Source organism: Artemia sp. Qi Xiang Cuo, chromosome 5 (genome assembly GCF_049724085.1).
Source record: "Artemia sp. Qi Xiang Cuo chromosome 5, ASM4972408v1, whole genome shotgun sequence".
NCBI classification, from domain to species: Eukaryota; Metazoa; Arthropoda; class Branchiopoda; order Anostraca; family Artemiidae; genus Artemia; species Artemia sp. Qi Xiang Cuo.
Window position 1 is genome coordinate 41,043,258 of NC_142798.1, and position 12,039 is coordinate 41,055,296.

Consider the following 12,039-nt stretch of genomic DNA (forward strand, 5'->3'; position numbering starts at 1 on the left):
CGGTTTCCAGCCAGCGACTTGAGAATTTTTTAACTTATGAATAGGCTCAAATCTGAAGCTGTGATTTGAGAAAGACTGATGAAAATATTTATGTTTGCGGTCAACATTGATCGTGCCGGCGGCGCGCCGCCAACATCTTACAGGTGGTATGGCGGCGGCGCGTTGTTTTGGCCCCGCTGCCGCCGGTCCTCCCTCATCGGTGCGGCGCCCGGGTCTAATCTAAATTGGTTTAAAAAATTCGATCACCCCACAAATGATGACAAAAAATACGCACAAATATAACAGATGTAACATTTGAAATATTATAACACTTTTTTCAAAGCTTTGAAGAAACACAAAAAAGGCTAAATACCCCTAACTACACTTGAAAAGCTATTTTAAAAAGAAACCCTTTGGAGATTTCTATGAATATGACCGTAGCAGAAGCTTCGAGCCTGGGTGAGGGTCAAAGAGGAGTCTTTGAGTATTTTGACACCAGGTGACTTATTGTTGCAACTTTCTTAAATTTGGTAATTTTGTTAGCATTTGGAAATCAAAGATTAAACTCAATAACTGATACTAAGTCTCCTAACATTTTGCTTGGATTAAAAGTGACGAACTAGAAAGAAAATCTCAATATCTTCCTGGAGCTACTTCAGTCTGCATTTTATGTCATTTAATTACATTTAAAACGGATGAGCTTTTCAATTTTTACCCAAGAAAATAGCTGGCACTTCATTTTCCTTCATACCGAATAAATCATTAAGTGTTTTTTGTTTCATTGTAATTGAAGTGTTCTCATGCTCGATGAAAAAAACTACTAATTTTGATAATGATTTATGTTAAGAATACAGAGCTAATAGATGCTTCAACTATTATGCAAGGGTTCTGAAACACCACAGCCATTTCGTTTCTACCAGATTTCTATTTCTCTTGATGAATAACGAAGAAGACCAGTTTCCAGCAAGCGACTTGTGAAGTTTTGAACTCATGAATAGGCTCAAATCTGTTGTAAATTTAAGCTGTGATTTGAGAAAGACTGATGAAAACATTAATGTTTGCGGTCAACATTGATCGCGCCGGCGGCGCGCCGCCGATATCTTACCGGTGGCGCGGCGGCGGCACCCTTTTTTTGGCCCCGCTGCCGCCGGTCTTCCCTCATCGGCACGGTGCCGGTGTCTAAGTGAGGCTACGGATGAAGCTCTTGAGCTCTTGAATGGTTCAGTGACTTCCGGTTGGTTACATAAGTTATCACGTGACAACGAAACAAATGTTATAAGGAATTGCAAGGTTATTGATAAATTATTACCAGATGATGATATAATTACTTTTTTTGAGAAAATTATGAAAGAGAAGGAGAAAAAGAAAGGAAATGCAAAAACAAACAGAAAAGGAAGTGTGATCTGTAATAATTTTAATCGGGATTTCTGCATGTTTCGCAGCCAATGCAAGTTTCTATGTATTTTTCGTCATTTTTTTTTGGGGGGGGGGGAATTCGTAGGTCTAATAAGTGTATTTTTGATTATGTTTAACTTTGTTTTGTTTTATCTTATATTGACAATTCGTGTAATTTTGCTCATGTATCATCAAGGGTTGATGGTAAGTTTAAAGCCCAGCCTTTTTTAGGACGATACTAAAAGCATTTATGACCCCCTCTTCCCCTAGCTTGTGTTCCATTCGATTTTCAGCCTTATCTATATTCCCGATGCATTGCAGTATATTCCAGGAACCCATCCCTCTACACACTCCTCAGCCCCAGGTAATTACGTGTGTCCAGTCAACCCGACCCCTTAAATCACTTTCCTTAATTCGGACCATCCACAAATCTCCCTTACTCACATTCCTTCCAAAAATCCAATTCCTTTTGAATACATCCTCTCCGTGCGTACAAGAAGCTACCAACTGGTTCTGGACTCCAACAGACTCGAGCTTCAAAAACCTCCGCAACAAGGTTCTCGGTAAGATTTCTTAACTTTCAGAGGGCATTTCCCCCCTTTTCTGAAAATCAGGCAATTTTTTTTAGGCTCGTAGCCTTAGATTGGTAACACTTGACTTAATGAATCTTATATATTTGGAATCAGCATAAAAAGTCAAATCTCTGATATGTTTATTGATATCAAAATTCTGATTTTTAGAGTTTCGGTTACTGTTGATCCGTGTTGCTCCTTACTTACAGTTGTTACCAGAAACTGCTTAAACACTGAAACCTCAAATTCGTACGACTGCAGAAAATTATGTAAATATTTCGCTGTTCATAATATTGACTTACGAATAAAGTGAACATACTACTCGATGCCTTTTTTTATGCTCTTTCCGAATATAATAATCACTTTTGTCGCCAATGAATTTTACCCCACCCCTATATATACCCCTATATTCAGGGTATATATTTACAAATTAGGGAGGGGATGAGGGTAAAGCTTAAACTTACCTCTCATTTGCTTCTGAAATAAACTTTAACCCCACACTCCTAATGTGCAAAGATATATTCAGAATTGGTATATATAGGAGTGGGAGTAAAATTTATTGGCAGCAAAAGTGATTATTATATTTTTGAAAGGGCATAGGGATCGATTAGTATGTTCACTTTATTCGTAAGTCAATAATATTAACAGCGAAATATTTACCGAAAATACGTACAAAAAACTTGCAGGGGAAAATAAACCTTGAATCTAAAAGGTTGTGCAAGATAATCATAGATGGCTCTTTAAATGAGCAAACGTTGCTGTTGAGCTGTTATTAACCAATCAAAGGGCGAGTGTTGTGATTGGAAGTGTTGAAATCCAAAAAGCACAAATCCATTGGCGAAGCTTGTAGAGACAGGTTTTATTTATTCTTAAATTTTTGTACAGCATTTTTCTAATATTATTGCAAAATCGTTTGTTCTTACAAGCCCTATTGTTGCTCAGCTTAGGCCTTCCTAGTCTGCTTTTCTGACAAATTCTAGGCATAGGCTACCTCTGACAACCTTAGTAAGCCCTCATAAATAGGCTCAAAGCATAGACATTGCCGATGGGAAATTTTCATTCTCACGATATTAGTGAACTCAAGTTTTTTAAAATCGTTTGAGTACATTTTAAGTTTGGTAAGAAATCCTGGTAGGCCTGTGGCTTAACATACTAGGCTATTTATAAAGCTCAAAATGTGTACAAAACCTATGTCCAAACAAAACGTTCTAAAACCTAAAATTAGCCTTAGCTTTCAACTGGGTAAAATCCTAGATTAGGGACTTTTGTTGGTCTTTGAAATTTGTTGACCTTTGAAGCAAGAAAGATGAATAAAACCCTCAGGAATGGATTCAGAGCTTATTGAGCTTCTAGTAAGGTATTTTGAATGGTAATATATTCATTTATCTAAAAAGAAAGTAAACACATAACTTGATGCTCTCCAAATTCAATAGGCTAATCACATTTCACATCCAAATTCAAGATGGGCAAATTCCATCAAAAGGGGCTCAGAACTGCCTCAAGATGGGCAAATTCCATCAAAAGGGGCTCAGCTTCAAAATGTGTTTCTGAAAAAAAAATTCCTACCTTAGATTAGGCTTAGGCCCACCTTAAATTGCACTTGCCAGCAGTAGGATAATGCCTAGTGAGAAAAAAATGGTACTTTTGCATTATCAACGCCTCTTGACGGTCAATATCTACGAAATTATATTATTGAGTTAGGAATAAAGTGAATACACCATTCGATGCCTTTTTTTAGGCTGATTACGAATATAATAAGCATTTCTATCGGAAAGGAATTTCAGCCCTCCCTATATAGGCTATACCTAACCCTGAAGGGGCCTATATAGGGGGGGGGCTGAAACTCATTTCCGATAGAAATGCTTATTATATTCGTAATCAGCATAAAAAAAGGCATCAAATGGTGTATTCACTTTATTCCTAACTCAATAATATGATTTCATAGAACTTTACCATGATAGCTTGGTTTGTATTGTGTATATAATATTAAACTGTGTTTTTTTGGATTTTAGGGGGGGGAAGGGGTAAATTTTTATGGAATCATATTATTGACCTACAAATAAAGTGAATATACCACTCAATGCCTTTTTTATGCTCTTTCCAAATATAATAATCATTTTTGTTGGAAATGAACTTTACCCCCACCCCTATATATACCAGTTCAGGGTATATATTTGCACATCAGGGGGGGGGGGTGACAAATTTTAGGTAAATATATACCAAATCATATTATCAAGTTAGGAATAAAGTGAATACACCATTTGATGCCTTTTTTTATGCTGATTACGAATATAGTAATCATTTCTATCAGAAGTGAATTTCAGCCCCCCCCCCTATATATGCCAATTCAGGGTATGTATTTCTACATTAGGGGGATGGGGGCAAATTTTGTTTCTGATTTAAGTGGGAGGTAAGTTTAAACTTTACCCCCCCCCCCCTAATGTATAAATATATACCCTGAATTGGCATATATAGGGGGGGGGGACTAAAATTAATTTCCGATAGAAATTGCTATTATATTCGTAATCGGCATAAAAAAAGGCATTGAATGGTGTATTCACTTTATTCCTAACTCAATAATATGATTTGGTATATATTTACCAAATTTTATTTCTGATGTAAATGGGAGGTAAGTTTAAACTTTACCCCCATCCCCCTAATGTGCAAATATACAGTGAATTGGTATATAGGGGTGGGGTAAATTTTAGTTCTGGCAAAAATGATTATTATATTTGGAAAGAGCATAAAAAAAGGCATTGAGTGGTATATTCAATTTATTTGTAAGTCAATAATATGATTTTGTAAAAATTTACCAAAAAAGGTACCTATGTTAGGCTACGTATCTAATATATGCAATGCTTTACCCAAACCCCCCCCCCCCCCTAATGTGCAAATATATAGCCCAAATTTGTTTCTAAACTATTATATATTCCTCCTGTTTTATTTTATTTCATTAGCATTAACCAAACTTGACTTTTTGAGAGGCCCATATAATGCAAAAGTACCAAAAAAATTAGTTGATTCATGAATGGTAAGCTAATTTTAATATCCATTAGTCCAAATAGATTATTGAAATCACCATTGTCAAAAACCCTGAATAAGAAACTTACAGGCTCCCCCTTGAACAACATGGGAAATCACATTTTACATGGCTGACACCAACATGTCCTGATTTTCTTTTATTGTTCTGTTTTTTTTCTTTGTTGCTATTTGAGCACTAGAATGTTATAGTTGCTTAAGGCCTTATTTAAAAGCTAATTCTTGTACCTAATTATTTTTAACTAATTTTTTAACTTCACATTTCAATTTGTGTTCTGCATAGGCAGTATTAATGTGTCTGCTTTCTTTTTTATTGTTTTTTTTTTTCTTGTTGCTAATAGGGCACTGGAAATGCCATAGACAGTTGTTTAAGGCCTTGTTCAAAAGCTAATTTTAACCTTATGTCATAGTCTTAAAACTAAAGACAAGGTAATAGTTATCTTTTGGGGCCCCACTTAGGGGTCAGAATAGAATTTGCCCCAGAAAAGGCTATTGAATTTAGAAAAGGGGCACTAAGTGACATCTTTACTTTTATTCTAGCTAAATTATTTGAAGGTGTATATATTTACCTCCTGAAACCTCCAAAAGCCTCTCCTTTTGCATTGTGAATGCTGAAATCCTAACATACCTTCTGTCCAACAGAATACTGTCACCAGACCACCACAGCTTCCTTCCCAGAAAGTCAGTTGAGACCAACTAACTTGAAACCTACAATATAATCACTGACCTTCTTCTGGAGAGAGGATTACCTGTTGACCTTATTTTGATTGACCTTGCCAAAGCATTTGACAAGGTGCTGCCCAGACACCTTAGGACCAAATTACTGGCAGTTGGCATTCACACTGATGTAGTAGAATGGGAGATGAATTTCCTGAAAGACCAAGAGCAGCAGGTCCAACTTTTTACCAATAATGGCAATAAAGTATTCTCCAAACCATGTGACATTGTCAGTGGAGTTCTTCAGGGTACCGTCCTAGGCCCCACCCTCTTCCTCATTTACATAAATGATATGACAAAGAAAGCCACAAATAATATCATGCTTTACACTGATGATTCCAAGCTTTTTGGACCAGCCATTTAACAAAGCCTGCAATCAGACCTCCAGAGAATCCAGAAGTGGACCAGTAAATGGCTGCTTGAGTTTAACATTAATAAATACAGTCCTCCATTTTGGCAATAACAATCCTCACCACCAGTATACCATGCATGACCAGAAGTTGCAGTCTGCTATTCAGCTACAAACCAGTTGTGAAGAACAAGACTTGGGAGCACTTGTTGATGAGCAACTGAAGTTTCATGGGCATTGGCAACAAGTTGTGTCAAAAGCTAATTCATGTCTAGGCCTGCTGAAATGCACTATCACCAGCCGCTCCTGTACTGTCTTCCTGAGACTTTACAAGGCTATTGTTAGGCCATTCTTGGACTTTGGAACATGCCTGACCTCCCCCTTCTACAAGCATGACACCAGAATAACTGAAGGAGTTCAAAGACATGCCACCAAATGCATCACAGGTCTGCAGAATATGCTGTATAATAAGAGACTGGATCACCTAAAACTACCAACACTGGTTTTCAGACATCACATATCACATAGCTATATGCAATGTGATGCTGACCTACAAATATAATAGTCAACCAAAAAACACCCTCCTCACAAAACATACAGGTCAACACAACACTAGAGGACACTCACTCAGAGAAGCTAGCAAAGCAAAGAGTGAAGACCAGAATACACCAAAACTTTTTTACCAAGTGTATTTCCAACAACTAGAACAACCTCCAAGACAAAACCATGACTGCACCCACTAGTGCTTCCCTCAAGTCAAGACTTGACAAAGAATGGAACAACAAGCCATGGAAATACAAGCGGAAATATAAGACAGTCCATCCCTCTCAGCTTCAAGCTAATGCAACATCACTGGGCCCATTTCACTGTGACATTCCAAATTAACATCATTGATGCAGAGCAGAACAGATCCAACATGGACCTTATTTTGCTCCAAAGTGCGAATTAAGGTAATTAATTAATTAAGGTAAAATGGCATCACAGCAAAGCAAAGTACACTGTTTAAATCACCTTTTTGAAAACCCTTAACTAGGAAACTTACAGGCCCCACCCTAAGTAAATAGGAAAATTACATTTTTGCATGGGTAGCACTAATATATCCTCTTTTTCTTTTTGTTCTGTTTTGTTTTCTTTGTTGCTATCTGGGCTCTGAAACATCATAGAAAGTTGACTTTATAATAAAACAGTATATGCACATATTTCTGCACTCTCAGCATACCAGAGGCTATAAAAAGCCAATATGGGAATTAAAGAAATAAATAACTTAACTTAACAAAATTATTGCAACACACAGGACACATACCTTATTCAAAGAAAACTAAACAAACTGCAATAAACAAGCAAAACAACTAAGCCACTTCTTTATCAACTCAATAAGATATTTTTTTAAAACAAGCTTAACAAAATTAATTATCATAGGCAGTGCAATTGCGCTGCCTAAGTAAAGAACAATGTTGGCACAATGTATTATTTATTTTTTGGTTTTTCTGTACCAAGGCTCTCCATACCAGGAGTTGTTGTGGAAACTTAGAAAAGGGCTCATTTGATTGGAAATTGGAGTGGCTAGTGCCCTTTTAAATAGTTGAAAATGATTGGAGGGCTGCTAGGCCCCCCCCCCCCCCAATGCTCATCATTCCCCCAAACACAACCAATCCAGATGGAAAATATATTTTTGAGGACACTCCCCCACAACCCTCAGGGCAAGGGTTTTAAGTTATGCCCTGGGGGCATATAAGAACAATGTTGGCACAATGTATTATTTATTATTTTTTTTTTCTTTAGAGCAGGGCACTTTGTATCAAAGAAGTTGTCATCAAAACTTTGAAAAGGGCTCAATTGGAAATTGGAGTGGCTTGTGCCTTTTTTAATAGTTGAAAGTGATTGGAAGCAACTAACACCCCTTCCATGCCCACCATTTCCCAAAACACACCCAATCAAATTTTTTAGATAGCCATTTTGTTCAAGGTAGTTGATTTCCAGATAGAAATTATGTTTTTGAGGAGGACACAGCCCTCAGGGCAAGTGTTGTAAGTTATGCCCTGGGGGCATATAAGTTTTTATAGAAGGCATTGTTGTAGAAACTTCAAAAAAGGCTCATTTGATTGGAAATTCAAAGGGCTAGTGCCCTTTTTAATAGTTGAAAATGATTGGAGGGCAACTAACCCCCCTCTCACTCCCACCTTTACCCCAAACACATCCAATCAAAATTTTGAGATAGCCATTTTATTCAATGTAGTTTTCAGTTCTGGAAATTATACCTTTGAGCAGGACACTTCCCCCACAGTCTTCAGGGCAAGGGTTATAAGTTATGCCCTGGGGACATATAAGGTTTTTTATTGAAATCTTTGTTGCAGAAACTTGAAAAAGGGCTCATTCAATTAGAAATTCAAAGGGCTAGTGCCTTTTTAATAGTTGAAAGTAATTGGACAGCAACTAACACCCCTCTCACACCATGTTTCCCCAAAAAAATTCAATCAAAATTTTGAGATATCCATTTTGTTCAACATAGCTGAAAGTTCTGGAAATTAGGTCTTTTAGGAGGATAACCCCCTCAGTGCAAGGATTGTAAGTTATGCCCTGGGGGCATATAAGGTTTATGTAGAAAGTTGTTGTAAAAATCATAGGCAGCACAATCACGGTGCCCAAGTAAAGAACAATGTTGGCACAATGTATTATTTTTTTTTTCATACCAGGGCACTTTTTATCAAAGGAGTTGTCATAGAAACTTCGAAAAGGGCTCATTTGGTTGGAAATTGGAGTGGCTAGTGCCCTTTTAAATGTACAATAGCGATTGGAAGGCAACTTACACCCCTTCCACACCCACCATTTCCCCTAACACATCCAATCAAAATTTTGAGATAGCCATTTTGTTCAGCATAGTTTATTTCCAGATAGAAAATATGTTTTTCAGGAGGACATTCCCCCTCAACCCTCAGGGTAAGGGTTTTAAGTTTTGCCCAGGGGGCATATAAGAACAATGTTGGTACAATGTATTATTTTTTTTTCCTTTAGACCAGGGCACTTTGTACTGACGAAGTTGTTGTAGAAACTTCGAAAAGGGCTCATTCAATTGGAAATTGGAGTCGCTTGTGCCCTTTTTAATAGTTGAAAGTGATTGGAAGGCAACTAACACCCCTTCCACACTCACCTTTTCCTGAAACACATCCAATCAAAATTTTGAGATAGCTTGTTCAGCATAGTTGATTTCCAAATAGAAATTATGTTTCTGATGAGGACACAATCCTCAGGGCAAGGGTTGTAAGTTATGCCCTAGGGGCATATAAGGTTTTTATAAAAAGCGTTGTCATAGAAACTTCAAAAAAGGCTCATTCAATTGGAAATTTAAAGGGCTGGTTCCCTTTTTAATAGTCAAAAGTGATTGGAGGGCAACTAACCCCCCTCCCACACCCACCTTTTCCCCAAAAACGTCCAATAAAATTTTGAGATAGCCATTTTATTCAACATAGTTTTAAGTTCTGGAAATTAGGTCTTTGAGGATGACACCCCCCCCCCCCACAGCCCTCAGGGCAAGGGTTGTAAGTTATGCCTTGGCGGCATATAAGGCTTTTATAGAATGCGTTTTCATAAAAACTTCAAAAAGGGCTCATTCAATTGGAAATGTAAATGGCTAGTGCCCTTTTTAATAGTCAAAAGTGTTTTTAATAGTCTTTTTAATAGTCAAAACTAAAACCCCTTCCACGTCCACGATTTCCCCAAACACATCCAATCAAATTATTGAGATAGCCATTTTGTTCCACGCAGTTTAAAATTCAGGAAATTATACCTTTGAGTAGGTCACTCCCCCCACAGTTTTCAGGGCAAAGGTTATAAGTTATGCCGTGGGGGCATATAAGATTTTTATTGAAATCTTTGTTGAATAAACTTGGAAAAGGGCTCATTTGATTGGAAATTCAAAGGGCTAGTGCCTTTTTTAATAGTCAAAAGTGATTTGAGGGCAACTAACCCCCCTCTCTTGCCCACCTTTTTCCCCAACACATCCAATCAAAATTTTAGATAGCCATTTTATTCAACATAGTTGAAAGTTTTGGAAATAAGGATGACAACCTGTCCCCCCCCCCCCACAGTCCTCAGGGCAAGGGTTGCAAGTTATGCCCCGGAGGCATTTAAAGTCTCCTATAAATAGTAGTGCTTTTGAAACTTACAAAACAGCAAATTCGATTTGAACTTTAAAGGGCTAATATCCTTTTTAATAGTCGAAAGTGATTGGAAAATAACTAGCCTCCCTCTCTCGTCGACCATTTCCCCCGACACATTAAGTCAAAACTTGGAGATATCCATTTTGTCAACATAGTTGAAAGTTTTGGAAATTAGGTATTTTAGAATTATAACCCCCTCAGCTCAGTGCAAGGGTTGTAAGCTATGCCCTGGGGGATATAAGGTTTATATAGAAAGTTGTTGTAGAAATTACAAAACTGAGATTGCCATTTTAATAGTCAAAAGTGAGTGGAGAGTGATTAACCCCCCTCTAACGCCCACCATTTCCCCAAAAACACTCAATCAAAGTTTAGAGATAGCTATTTTGTTCAATGTAGTTAGAAGTTCTAGAAGTTAAGTATTTAAGGATGACAACCCCCCAGGGCAAAGGTTTTAAGTTATGCCCTGGAGGCATATAACGTTTTATAGATAGAGTTGTTGTAAAACTTCAAAAGGGGCTCATTCAATTGGAAATTGAGAGGGCTAGTGCCCTTTTTAATAGTCGAAAGTGATTGGAGGGTAACTAAACCCCCTCTCACGCCCATCCTTCTTCCAAACACATCCAATCAAAATTTTCAGATAGCCATTTTGTTCAACGTAGTAGAAAGTTCTGTAAATTAGGTCTTTGAGGATGACACCCCCAGCCCTCAGGGCAAGGGTTGTAAGTTATGCCCTGGGGCATATAAGGTTTTTATTGAAAGCGTTGTTGTAGAAACTTCAGAAGGGCTTATTTGATTGGTAATTGAAAGGGCTAGTGCCTTTTTTAATAGTTGAAAGTGACTGGAGAGCAACTAACACCCCTGTCATGGCCACCATTTCCCCAGACACATCCAATCTAAATTTTGAGATAGTCATTTTGTTTAACATAGTAGAAAGTTCTGGAAATTAGGTCTTAGAGGATGACAACCATCCTAACAGCCCTTAGGGTAAGGGTTGTAATTTATGCCCTGGGGGCATATAAGGTGTTCATAGAAAATGTTGCTGTAGAAACTCGAAAAGGGCTCATTCGATTGGAAATCAAAAGGTCTAGTGCCCTTTTTAATAGTCGAAAGTGATTGGAAGACTTGACATTTTTATAGTAAAGATTGATGTGGGTATAATGTATTATTTTTGTTGTAGTAGTTGTTTTTTAGACCAAGGCATTTTGTATCAAAGACGTTGTTCTAGGAACTTTGAAAAGGGCTCATTTGATTGAAAATTGAAAGGGCTGATGCCCTTTTTAATAGTCAAAAGTGATTGGAGGGCAACTAATCCCCTTCCCACGCCCACCCTACCATTTGCCCATTATGTTTAAAAACTAAATGTTGACTTGACTACAGTGAAGTCAGCTATAGTTTATTACTAGTTACTTGGACTTCTAATATTTCTTTCAAAACACTTTGACAAATTGAAGACAAAACATATGTAAATTAGACCCCGGCGCTGCGCCAATAAGGGAAGACCGGCGGCGGTGGGGTCAAAAACAGCAGCGGCGGCGCGCCGCCGGCGCGATCAATGTTGACTGCAAACATTAATGTTTTCATCAGTCTTTCTCAAATCACAGCTTAAATTTACAAATTTACTTTCTCTACTCATTGACAGTACACTTTCAAAGAGTACTCCTCCTAGTAGCTACTGGTAGCAACCAAACTGTCATATTTTTGTAAAAGTCTCTCACCTCCCTTCACACTTCCTTTTTTATTTTTTTTAAAGCAGCCATATAATGTTCAATAAGATCCGTCTCTGCTTTAAATTTAAAAAAAAATGAATTTTTGGCATTCCTGCTTTTGATAA

The 12,039-nt window shown here is 37.6% G+C and overlaps 1 protein-coding gene across 1 annotated transcript in view; it reads left to right on the forward strand.

Annotated features, from left to right (window-relative positions):
• The first annotated feature begins 2,734 nt into the window (after positions 1-2,734).
• The window catches only part of NAT1 (N-acetyltransferase 1), a 59,376-nt gene continuing 50,071 nt past the window's right edge, over positions 2,735-12,039 (forward strand). Inside the window, exon 1 of the mRNA XM_089089584.1 lies at positions 2,735-2,801. The gene's annotated coding sequence lies outside the window, so the exon portion shown is untranslated. The remainder of the gene's footprint in view (positions 2,802-12,039) is intronic.